The sequence below is a fragment of the Chionomys nivalis genome, chromosome 11 (genome assembly GCF_950005125.1).
Source record: "Chionomys nivalis chromosome 11, mChiNiv1.1, whole genome shotgun sequence".
In the NCBI taxonomy this organism is placed as follows: domain Eukaryota; kingdom Metazoa; phylum Chordata; class Mammalia; order Rodentia; family Cricetidae; genus Chionomys; species Chionomys nivalis.
Window position 1 is genome coordinate 23,275,489 of NC_080096.1, and position 12,952 is coordinate 23,288,440.

Genomic DNA, 12,952 nt, shown 5'->3' on the forward strand with positions numbered 1-12,952 from the left:
CTGGCCACTCCCAAGGTACAGGGAGCTGCAGTTCTCTGAGGAACCGCGTTGCTATTTGCCCAGTATTTTGGCAGCATATCCTCTGCTGACTCACTCTGGTCAACCAAAACCCGGGCCCTTTTCTCAGGAACTGCAGATGCTCCAGGGGATTGGGTCACCCTGTCCTCACGTCTTAAAATTTCGAATTATAAAACAGATCTGGCCTGGTAGGTCCAGGCATACCTGGAACCCCAGCATTCAGGAAACTGAGACAGGAAGGTCTTGGGTTTAAGGTCAGCCAGGAACTTGTCTCAAAAATACCAAAACCAAAACCAAAACCAACAACAAAACAAACAAACAAACAAACAAAAAACCTGCTTGCTACAATAGGTTAGGAAAACACAGAGGAAAATCTAACTAGTAACGGACACATTTTTTTTTCTGATTTAAAAGCAAAAACTCTTCAAACAAAAATTACCTTTGACATTTTTCTATTTTTTTTTTGTGGAAGAAAATAAAACCAGTGTAATATAAGGATAATTTTAAATACTAATGTCTATGGCTATAATTCAAAAGTAATCAGTCTAGCAATGGAAACTGATCCCTCCCCTTCCTCCTTCTGCAGCCTGGGCTTTAGTTCCTGCTTCTGTACTTACTGGTTACATCCCAATCCATTGAGTGTCTTAGAGCCTCAGTTTGGTCTTCTGTATAATGGACGTGACAGTTGCTAGGTCCCAGGACTGTGGTAAAAACAGAAATAACAGAAAGAAGGGTCTGGAGAGCTCAGTGTGGGGCTGTCCTCTTAGGAACTTGTCTCCTGGTCAACTGCTGCTCTCTTTCTAATGAGGTCAGAGGTCACCTTGGTCGTGTTTTGGAGCTGCCCATAGTCTGTCTGTGAGCTAAATAGCATCGGTCACTAAAGGCTCTTTAAGCTCATCCAGGATAGGGACCATATCCCGCCTTGTTCATTTCTGTGTTCCCAGTGTCTGACAAGGAGTGTGTGGCCAACTGGGGAGTGAGCACTGGATAAGGAGTTGTTGGAGAAAGGAATATAAGGTTTGGGAGACCGAATGTGTGAACGAATGGCAGCTGGCTGGGGCAGTTCTCATGGTCCTGCAGCCCCACTCGTGATCTCGGGGAGGGCCTCAGTCCAGCCAGCCTAAAAACTGCGGCCTCGAGGCCTGGGTGGACCCGAGCCTGACAGGCACTTTCTGCCGGCTCCGACCCAGACCTTTGGCTCACTTGCTGTGTGGTCTTCTCTGTTTCTGGATCTGGAAACACTCAGGGGTGGAGGAGGCGTCTCTTCCTCTTTTTGATTGCTTAGACAGCGTCTTCGCTTTCTTCCGGGCAACCTCCAAAAAGCTCCAAAAGCAAAAGCAAAACAAACAGCTCCGAAGCTCAGGACTATTTTAAGCTCACTGAGCAGGCTCTTCGGAGAAACGGGGAGCTTAGCGAGGAAAACGGGGTTCCCCTAAGTTGTGCTCTGTCTGTCTTCAGCTTCCTTACCCATAAAATGGCCAGGGATGACGACTACGGCCATCCCCTGGCGACTAAGGCCTCTGCTTAGGAGTTGCCTTGCAGGATGGGAGCAGGGAGTTCTCACCCTGGGAGAGGCTAGTGGCTTTAAGACTCAGTCCTTTCCCCACCCTCCACCCCACAGCTTGTAGCCAGATGGGAGGGCCTTCTGTGGCATTCCTGAGCCTGGCTTGGCCACTAACAAGTCAGTAAAAGGGGGACTCTCTTGGGCTGAGAGCCTGGCTGGTTTCAGCGCCTGCAGGAGGGAGTTTTTAAGAGAAGGAAGTGGTTGTGGTCAGACAGAATGATGGAGCAACTCTGCTAGCAAGGACCGGGGTGGAAAACCCCTACTCCTGCTGGGTTCTCATAGTGGGATGTGGGGCGAACACCGCAGCCGCCCAGCCCCCACCTCCACGAGAAAGTACCTGGTGTTCACCCCGGTTTTCACTCGGGGCTGTGTTACACAATGACACAAATGACCCGGCCAAGTCTCACACCAGCCTCTTGCCATTTTTGGCCACAGACCCTGCCCCTCCCAGAGCCGTTTGGCATGAGGAGACAGGTGCCATCAGGCAAGCCTCTGGTTCTCTGCTCCAAGGTGCTATGTAGGGAAAAGGCCTTTGCTGTTAGCTCCTGCCTTGCTGGGTGTCAGGGGAGGTCCTTCCCCTTTCTGTGGAATGACGGCTGCTCAGAAGTGGCATAGTCTGGAACCCAAGACACTGTGGCAGGGGCAGGCTGATTGGTGAATGCTGGTTGTTGGACAGGATAGTCCTGTCTGGAGATGAAGCAGCGGCACCAAGGACAGTTGGAGGGCTCGGTGACTGCTCACTGAGGCTTGGAGGACCTTCTATGTCTACTTCCTCATCAGCTAAATAGGGCCATGCCCATTTGGGCCCCTCTCTCCTTCTCTGTAAAGCAGTGAGCTTCAAGGGCCTCAGGCCCTCTGATCTGCTGCTTGAGATTGTGACCATGTGATCATGGCAAGCCACTTCATCTCTGTTCTTGTTGTCTCTGTTTGCCCAATAGGTGCCTCACCCTCTCCTACTCTTGGGGGTCAGTGAATTTAAATGGGTGATAAGCATGAAAGTATTTTGAACAGGAAAGTGGACACAGCCAGGCGCAAGGACCCAGGCCTGAAGTCTCAGCACTTGGGAGGCTGAGGCAGGAGAATGGCAGGGTAGAGTCTAACCTGGACTACAAGCATAAACCCTGTAAAAGAGAAAAAGGTGGACGAGAGGAGAGATCAAATACACATCAATGCATCGGTAACCCCATGTCTCCCCACACCAAGAAACTAGGAATTTATGGCCCCCAGGTGTTACTGGAAAAAACCTTCAGAATTCCCTTCCAGAGAACCTGTGATGACACCTTCAGTGTTCTCCATTGTCCCAAAGGATCAAAACCCAACTCCAGCTTCCATTCAAAATTCTTTGCCACTTATCTTCAGCTCTTCCAGCGACGACTCCAAGAACCTTCCTCAGACACACTCCTGCTCATCTCCACACTTTCAGTCCTGAGTTCAGGTCCCAGCTGCCCTTGTCCTGTCTGGTGTGTTCCTCTTTCACTATTCTCCAAACTAGAGGCCACTTCCAGGTACCTAGGAACCAGGGTGCAACCCGAAGTAGAGTGTCCTCAGCAACTCCTCTCTCTACCCACATGTACATAAGCCCAAGCCGTGAAGATTCTGTCCTCTGAGAAGCCCTCCTCAGATTGTGAGGGACACCCTGGGACATTACTGACTGGTCTCGCCCCTTCTATGTGCTCAGCCCTGTGCTGACACACCGGAGACACACAAGTGGGCATCTTTGTCCTGGGGGATCTCGGGTGGGTAGGGAAGGGTTGGATAACCAGATTCTGAACCTGTGTATTGGTAAGGTTATTTATTTATTTATTTATTTATTTATTTATTTATTTATTTATTACTTTTAGTCAGTTTGACACAGAGTCATCTGGGAAGAGGAACCTTAATCGAGAAAATGTATACCATCAGTCTGGTCTGGAGGCAGGAGGCCAGTCTGGTGGAGCAATTTTCTTGATTAACGATTGGAGTGGGAGGGCCAGCAGGGGCAGTGCCACCCCTGGGCAGGTGTTGCATTAAAAAGGGCAGCTGAGTAATCTATGGGGAGCAAGCCAGTAAGCAGTGTTCCTCTATGGCTTCCGCTTCAGTTTAAGTCTTGGGTTATCCTCGGGGAAGGACTATAACCTGCAAGCTAAGTGAACCCTCTCTTTCCCCAAGTTGCTTTGGTCATGGTGTTTACCACAGCAACAGAAAGCAATCTAGAACAAAGATCATGATCATGGGGACTGAGATCATGTAGTACTGCTGTGACGGACATGACCGTGTTTTAGGGAGGGTGGTGGTGACATTCGGAATCCGGAGCTGGAAAAATCATCGATTGCTCAGAGCTTAAGGGGCTGTTCCGTGGGAACTCGGGTGACAAGGAAGCTGAAACGCAGATGATGGAGGTGAGGGCTTGGGAAGTCTTCGGTTCATGTGATGTTTTGAATTAAGGATTGTGGTTTCTGGTCAGCTGGGGCTAAAAAAAGTAAGTCATGATAACAAGAGACCAGCTCTACTGAAGTGAAACCTTTGCTTTGCTGGGGCAGTTGAGGGTGGTTAGCTGGGGCTGGGGACACAGCATCACTGAGGCAGAAATCTTTTAGGAATTACTTCATCCGGAAGGGCGTGGTCCAGAGGGGCCCACAGCTGTATCTCATGCTGATAGCTGAACTTGGTAAGGAGTCAAAATCCACAATGTGGTACCAGTTTTGGCAGCACAGAGCTGTGGGGATGAAGGGGTTCTGGAGAACAGCTGAGACTTGACACTGTCAGGGTCCAGAAGAGGCCACACTGATGAAGGCTCAGCTTCTGTAGCAGTGGAGACCATGGTATATTGGAGATACCAAGACCGCGGAGGGACCACGAAGGACTGTGGCAGGAATGAGGTAGAATTATCTTAGCATAATCTCTGAGCATTCAAGGGCTTTTCCAGCTCAAGATTCCAAATGTCACCACAATCCTCCCTGAAAGATCAGCTGTGTGTGTGGGTAGCAGAGGTGGAGAACTGGGCTGGCAAGCCGTTTTGGAGCCCAGAAGATTATGAGTGCGTCCAAGACATCAGACGCTGAGCTTTTTACAGGGTTGAATCTTGGTTTTGCTCTGCGGTGAGGATAACTGCGTCCTGGTTCTTACCTTTGGAAATAAGCAAGTACATAACTTATTTTGGATTTTGCAGGCGCTCACAGTTAAGAGATTTAGCCAGGTGTGGTGGAGCACACCTTTAGTCCCAGGACTCAGGAAGTGGAGGCAGGAAGAGCTCTGTGGACCAGGTCAGCCTGGTCTACACAGTGAGTACTAGGGCTACCTAATGAGATGAAACACTGTCTCAGGAGATAGACAGACAGACAGACACACATGCCACTTTAAAAGCAACACTGAAATTTTAAAGGGTTGAAGCTTTTAGATACTGTGGGATTTTGAAAGTTAAAGTGTTTTATATTATCCTGGCATCCTGGGAATAAGCAAGAAAGTAAAGATTATTGTTTAATAGTAATTAAGTTTGTGTATGAAGTTAGCAAGGGGGTCAATTTTTATTTTGTTTTTGATCAACTTGACACAAGTCAGGGTTATCTGGAAAGAGGGAATCTTTTGTTCTTTTCTTTTTGGTTTTTCTAGACAAGGTTTCTTCGTGTAACCCTGGCTGTCCTGGAACTCACCCTGTAGACTTAGGTGGCCTCAAACTCCTGCTTCTGCCTGTCTCTGCCTCCCGAGTGCTGGGATTAAAGGCGTGCACCACCACAACCCATCTGAAAGAGGGAATCATTAATTAATTAATTAATTAATTTGTTGATTTGGTTTTTCGAGACAGGGTTTCTCTGTAGCTTTGGAGCCTGTCCTGGGACTAGCTCTTGTAGACCAGGCTGGTCTCGAACTCACAGAGATCTGCCTGCTTCTGCCTCCCGAGTGCTGGGATTAAAGACGTGTGCCACCACCACCCAGCTGAAAGAGGGAATCTGAATTGAAATGCCCTCAATCAGATAGACCTGTAGGCAAACGTGTGGGCATTTTCTTGGTTAACGATTGAAGCGGGGGTGTGCAGCCCACTGTGGATAATGCCATTCCTACGATGTGCTGTATGAGAAAGGAGGCTGAGCAGGCAATGGAAAGTAAGTACACTGCACTCCTCCATGGTCTCTGCTTCAGTTCCTGCCTGCAGGTTCCCTGGCTTCCCTTGATGATGGGTTGTAACCTGTCAAACTCCTTTCCCCTCAATGCTTCTGGCCCGTGTTCCATCACAGCAACAGGGAGCAAACTAGGACAGCTCGTCTTTTCCTCCATGCAGACGCTGAAGAGTGTGTCTTTCACAGCAAGGACTAGCAATGAGGCCAGAGGAGGCTGGACCAGGGGAGTGGCTGTCCGTAACCCTCTATCTCTCTGGGCCTCTGTCTCCCGTGTCATGGTGGAATTGAAAAGGGTCAATCTAAGGCTTTTGCAGTTCCAACCATTTTAAAACTCATGGCTTTCTAGGTTGAGAAGCAGTAGGGAAGGCAGACAGAGGAAAGAAGGATTCCTTCCTGATGACACAGCCCCGCTCGTGTCAAGGGCCGCTGGGACACGGGGCCCTGTCTCCTTGTTCTCACCTCTCCTCCCACGAGGGTGCAAAGTCTTTTGTGGAGTCTTGCCTAAAGCAGAAAGGCAGCTGGGTAGCTCCTTGCCTGAGCCCTGCTGAGTTATCTGACTGGCTGGCAGCCCACACTGGCTGGTGACTGACTGCTTCTCTCTAGCTGGCTCAACCCCAGCCCGCATCTGGGATAGAGCCTTGGATTCCTGGCCCACGCCGCAGCAGCAAAGGGCTCTTGAGGCAGACACACCTGGGTTTACCAGCCCTGCTACTTTATGGATGTGGGCTGTGAGGGCTGTTCCAGTCATTTGACAGTGCCAGTGCCAACCACTGGGTGCCCAGATAACTGCAGACTCCAACTGCCACTCGACCATAGCCTTTCCTAGGTCTCTTCAGCTTCCCCATTTTCCTTGCTGGCCTTCGGTCTTGCCGTCCTCCATGTTGTGTGATTACAGATGCTGCTATTGGTTCTGTCTCCTTGACATACGCGGAGACTTGGGACACCTTGACATACGCGGAGACTTGGGACAATTTGCTTGCTCATCTGAACCTGTGTTTCGCTTTGTTTTGGTGGTGCTGAGGATTGAACTTGGAGCCTTGTGCGTACACGGCAAATGCTCCATGAAGGCTACACCTTCAGCCTCTGAGTCTCTATTCTGAATTTTTTTTAAATGGAAGTAAGCTGGGTGGTGGTGGTGCACTCCTTTAATTCCAGCACTCAGGAGGCAGAGGCAGGCAGATGAGTTCGAGGCCAACCTGGTCTACAGAGCGAGTTCCAGGACAGGCACCAAAGCTACACAGAGAAACCCTGTCTTGGAAAAAAATAAATAAAATGGAAGTAGTTATTAGTATAAGTGCCACCTTTCTGCTTTAAAATTCTTATTTAGTAAATTCCACATCATACAAAATATTCTGTTATATTTTAATTTACTTACTGTGTATGCGTCTGCACACGTGCTCACACGGGGGGCGGAGCACAATGTGCACAAGTCAGTAGCTCCTTCGATCCCGTGGGTCCCGGGGATGGAACTCAGGTCATCAGGTTTGTCTGCAGGCTCCTCAGCCTGCTGAGTCATCTGGCCTGCCCCCAGTCAATTTTGCAAGCATTTCATGGTTCTTCTTTGCCCTGCTGGTCAGCTTTGCCAAGACTCACTGCCCCATCATGACTGGTTCTACCGGATGCCACCCCTCTCTGAGTTCAGTCCCTGCGACCCACATGGTGGAAGGAGAGAACCAACTCCTACAAATTGTCCTCTACCTCCACAATTCCCTGTGGCGCATACACGTCCCTTCTCCACAAATGAAAATCAAACACACACAACAATTTTTAAAAGATTATTATGGCTGGGCTTAGTGGTATATGCGCTTAATCCCAGCACTCAGGAGGCAGAGGCAGGAGGATTTCTGTGAGTTTGAGACTAGCCTGATCTACACTGAGAGTTCCAGTGTAGTGATATTTTGTTTGTTTTAACAAATAAAGCTTGCTTGAAGATCAGAATGAAGAGCTAAGCCACTAGAGGCCAGGGAGTGGTGGTTCGCACCTTTAAGTTCAGCACTAGAGAGGTGGAGACGGGAGTGATATTGCTGGGTGGAGAGAGGAAGATAAGGCGGGAGAGACAAGAGTTCAGCGCAGTCTGAGGTGAGTCTGAGGTGAGTCCCGTCGGTCTGAGTATTGGTAGAGGAAAAGGTCTCTCTAGTGACTGCTCTGCTTCTCTGATCCTTCAGCTTTCACCCCAATATCTGACTCCAGGTTTTCTTTATTAAGACCAATTAGAATTCGTGTTACAGTCCAGGCCAGGCAGGGATACATAGCAAGACTCTGTTTCAAAAGAAAACATTTAAAAGCAGAGTGTAGTGGTATACACTTGATTTGTGGAGTTTTTGTTTGTTTTTTATTTTTTTTTGAGACAGGATTTCTCTATACAACAACACTGGCTTTCCTGGAATGCTTTGGAGACCAGATTGGCCTCAAACTCACAGAGATCCTCCTGGTTTTGCCTCCCGAGTGCTAGGATTAAAGGCATGGGGCTTGGGGTTTTTGTTTGATAGTTTAGTTTCCTCTCTTGAAATGCGCCTGTTCTCTTCTGGCTGGTTGGCGAACTCTCTGCACCCCTCAGGCCAGTCTCCCTCTTGGGCTCCTCTTAGGACTTCCCCTGACTCCCATGAGCGGTCTGGCCCTCAAACTTCCTGGTGTACCTATCGGCTGGTGTATTATTCACTCCAGCTTGAGCTGTGGGACTGTGTGTTTACCTAGCCCAAACCTGAAAGCCCTTCAAAGTCCAGGCTCCAACTCACCCATGCTTGAACGCACCAGTTGAGTACAACTCTCTCCTTTCTTATGCTGGTGGCTAAACATTTTTTTTTCCAGATTGAGAAGCATGTAGGGGCAGGAAAGATGGTTTAGCATTTAAGAATGTGTGCTGGTTTTGCAGAAGACTTGAGTTTAATTCCCAGCATCCATACCAGGAGACTCTGAAACACCTGTAATTCTAAATCCAAGGTGGTTTGAGGCTCAAGGTACCTGAACTCATGTACACAGACAGACAGACACACAATTAAAAATAAAAAAAAAAAACAGGAAAAAAAAAGTATAAAAGCCAGGCGATGGTGGCGCACACCTTTAATCCCAGCAGGTGGATTTCTATGAGTTCAAGATCAACCTGGTCTACAAGAGCTAGTTCCAGGAAAGGCTCCAAAGCTACAGAGAAACCCTCTCTCTCTCTCTCTCTCTCTCTCTCTCTCTCTCTCTCTCTCTCTCTCTCTCTCTCTTGGTTTTTCGAGACAGGGTTTCTCTGTAGCTTTGGACCTGCCCTGGAACTCCCTTTGTAGACCAGGCTGGTCTCGAATTCACAAAGATCTGCCTGCCTCTGCCTCCCGAGTGCTGGGATTAAAGGCGTGCGCCACCACCGCCCGGCCAGAAACCCTCTTGGAAACTAAAACAAACAAACAAATAAAAACAAGAGTCAGGCAGTGGTGGCACATGCCTTTAATCCTAGCACTTGGAGGCAGAAACAATCGGATCCCTGCGTTTAAGGCCAGTCTGGTCTACAGAGCAAGTTTTAGGGTATCCAGAGCTACACACAGACACCCTGTCTTGAAAAATAAATAAAATAATTAAAATAAATCTTTAAAAAGCAGCCCTTTCAGGACTGGAAAGATGGCTTAGTGGTTAAGGACACTAACTGCTCTTCCAGAGAACCCGGGTTTGATTCCCAGCGCCCATATGGTGGTCACAACCCATTTAACTCCTGTTCTAAGGGAATCTGACGCCCTCTTCTGGTACATTCTGTACTGACATACACACAGGCAAAACACCCATACACACCAAAATAAATCTCAATTTTTTTTCCAAGACAGGGTTTCTCTGCGTAACCCGGGCTGTCCTGGAATGTCCTGGAACTCACTATGTAGACCAGGCTAGCCTCAAACTCAGAGAGAGTTTGCCTCTGCCTCCTAAGTGCTGCAACCAAGGGCATGTACCACCACCGCCCCACTCAAAAACTTTTTTAAAAAAGCACTTTGAGATCCAGAGTTTCAAATTCAGCCACTTGAAGCAAGCAGAGGCAGATGAAAGCCTCCAGTTCACTCCGCCTCCCTGGACATGTGTCTAGAAGACTAGTCTCTGGTAATGTACTCTGCTGGTCCTGCTGGAGCTGGCAGAGGTTGGGACCTCTGGCTTGGCACAGGGTATGAGGGCAGACTAAAGGTACAGAAAAGGGTCAGGTCTGGGGCAGGCACAAGGGGACGGATAGGGTTCCAGATGTGTCCCTTTCAGTGTGACCTGGGCCAGTTCTCATTGCAATCACTCTTGCTGGGGTCAGTATGGGATACGTGAGATGATCGCAGGATGGTGATCTGAAGATGAAAGGGCTAGGGACAAGATGTGGACAAAGGATATCCCCAGAGACACTCAAGGGCTTTAACTTTCGACTGTCCTGCTGACAGGGGTTGTTATTGTTGGAACCTCCTCCTCAGGTCCTTCTTCCCAAAAATCTCCCCTAAATGGGACTGAAACCCTGAGGGCACAAACACATGGCCTCCTACTTCAGGGCATGCGAGTCCAGGGACAAAAACTTGAAGTCACCCACCGCATCAGGGCTGATGGCATCCACCTTCCCCCAGGGTGATCAAAGGAGAGGCAGGTCCTGTGGAGTGTGGGGCTCACACTGCTCCACTTTAGTCAGGGCAGAAAGAGCCATGGTCTGAGTGTCTGCCTGGGCTACAGCGAGGCAGAGAACACAGAGGTACAGCGTGTCTGGGCACCCTCAGGCTCAGGACAGGATGGTCCCCAGGTACAACTTATTTCGGGACTTTTCATCTCTCCCTGGGAAGACTGTTTTCTAGGAAAGCTCCTTGGGTATGTGTCATGGCCCAGGCAAACCGGGAAGAGTAATTCTCCTCCATGACCTCAGCAGGCTATTCCATGACCTCAGCAGCCTGTGAGACAAGGGTTCCTGTCTCAGTACTGACTCTGTACTGACACATCACTCCCATTTGCCCAGTTTCAGTTGACCTGGAAATAGCAAGTGGGCCCCACCTCTCTGAGGTGCAAAACCAACATGGAAAATACTTGCATTTTGAATTTGACTGATGGGAGAGTCCCAATGGTAGGGCCCTGGGAGGCAACAGGCCTGAGGTAAAGGCAGGAAAGGCCACAGTGCTGGTCCCAGGTCCCCCTTGCAGGCCAGATGACCTCAGAGAACCTAAGTTGCCCTTGATAACACCCTGCTGCTTTGATAAACCACACTCTCAATCTGCAGCATCCTTCAGGGACACCATCCGTGTCTGGTAAGGGAAGCCCATCACCACTCTGTTATAAAGTTCTCTGGTTACCTCTATTTGTTTGAGATCAAAAAATAACTGTAAATTTTACTGGCATGGTCATGTGTTAGCCTGTCTCCCAGCCAGCCTCGGGATCCCAGCAGCACTCATAACTCAGAGGGCAACAAACACTTACTGTTTCTCTTCCACCCGGTGGGATCTTCCTTCCTAAGTGCCTGGGGGACCCAGAAGATGGGGAGAGGGTAGGATGAGCAGCTGCTCTGTGGAGAGCTTCACATGAGATTAGAGGTGGAGTGCCCTGAGTGAGAAGGCAGGGCTCAGTCTCCGGCCTCCATGGAAGGGAGGAAGACGTGTGTGGGCCCAGCTGGGACTCCAGTGTCCTGTTCCCTGGTCTTTCTAGCCCTGGAGGCTTTAGTTACGGCTCAACTCACGCCCTGCTGCCTTCTACTTGCCCCTGAGCCTTGCTTCCTCATGTAATCACATCTAGACTTCTTGCTCTCCTATGTTTGGTGGACACCCATTCCTCTAGATGTGGTCTTTCCTGTCCTCACGCCTTCACAAAGGCTGTTCCGCCGACAAGGATGTACACACTCCCTTCGGTACCTGGAAAAGGCAACATACAGTTAGCTCCATGTTCTTCAGCTTGGGTGTCCTCCAGGCTGTTGCAGGGAGTCCTTGCTCCCTCCCCGAGTCCTGCATCCTAGAACATCCCCTGTGCAGTACCAAAGTTAACCACCCTGGGCTGACTGTTCCTCTCACCTGCCAATGGGAGCTACCCGAAGGCAGAAATCAGCTCAGCCCTCCAATGCCCAGCAGCCCTGGTGCCAGAAGAGATTCTAAACAGACTGGAGTCTGAGTTTCTAGGAGGGGCAGCGGTTCTGTGGAACCTTACGTGGCCAACTGATCATGGCGATATTCACTTCACTTCCAGGAAACTAACACCCACTGAGGACACACAGATTACCCCAAATCGTACAGCTCCTCAGTTACCAAGCCTGGAGCCCAAGGGTCCTGATGTTTGATCCATGGCTTGGGCTGTGACAGCAATGAACAGCATCTAGGCACTAAGGAAGGGTGCCTGGGATCCCCAGGGGCCCAGGCCCTGCAGCTGCTCACTCCATGCTGGCTCAGTCCTCTGGCTGGGCGCTCAGCCAACAGCAGCATGGGGTTCTGCCTGGCCCTGCCAAAGGTTGTGCTGTCAGCATTTTGGGGAGGCCGCCAGGCCACTTCCCCACAGGGCAGCTCAGACACAGGTCCTGGAACAGCATCTCTGGACTAAGGCTCTGGGGCTGGACTCCCAAGCAGAGTCCTTCTGAATAGATTGATTTGAACTGATTAAGCTCAGGCAACAGTCAAAAGTGCACCTGAAAGAGCCCAGGATGGAACATGCACTCTGTAAATGCTGTGATGACGATCGCTCACAGCACCGCGGGGACAAGGGCAGGCTATGTGGGGGCAAAACGTTCGTTGTCACCTTTCACTAGCTCTGCAAGTTACTTGTGTATGCCACCATTGTCCCTAAGATGGGAGTAATGCTTGTCTTCAGGAGAGGATTAAATCCTTTAACATGCATTCTTCACCATGTGGCGCCATATGCACACACGACCACACGCCTTACTCACTACACCCTGGCTTGATGCATGTTTCAGGGCTAGACAAGCTGGGGCCAAGGCCCAAGATCAGCCTTCCAGCATCCTCTGGGTTGTTTCTGTAGAGGAGGATGGTGACACATACCCTGCAGGTATAATGTCAACTGGGGTAATTCACAGAATTCTATGTGCTGCTGGCACCTCATGGAGGATGCTCTTCCCTGCTTTCTGTCCCTCTCCAACTCTGCTGCCCACACCTCCTCAGAGAACGGTCTCTCCTCCTCCCTGTAGCTACCCTCAGGACTGCTGCGACCTCAGCACTGCTCTTGATCCTGCAGCCCATGTCGACCCACACACAATTCTGTTTTCAATTGGGTCCGATTCCTGTGGGTCCCTTTCCCAGGACACAGACAGCCTCCTCCCTTCCTCAGATCCCGAGTGTCTTACAGGGCCCCACATAGCTCA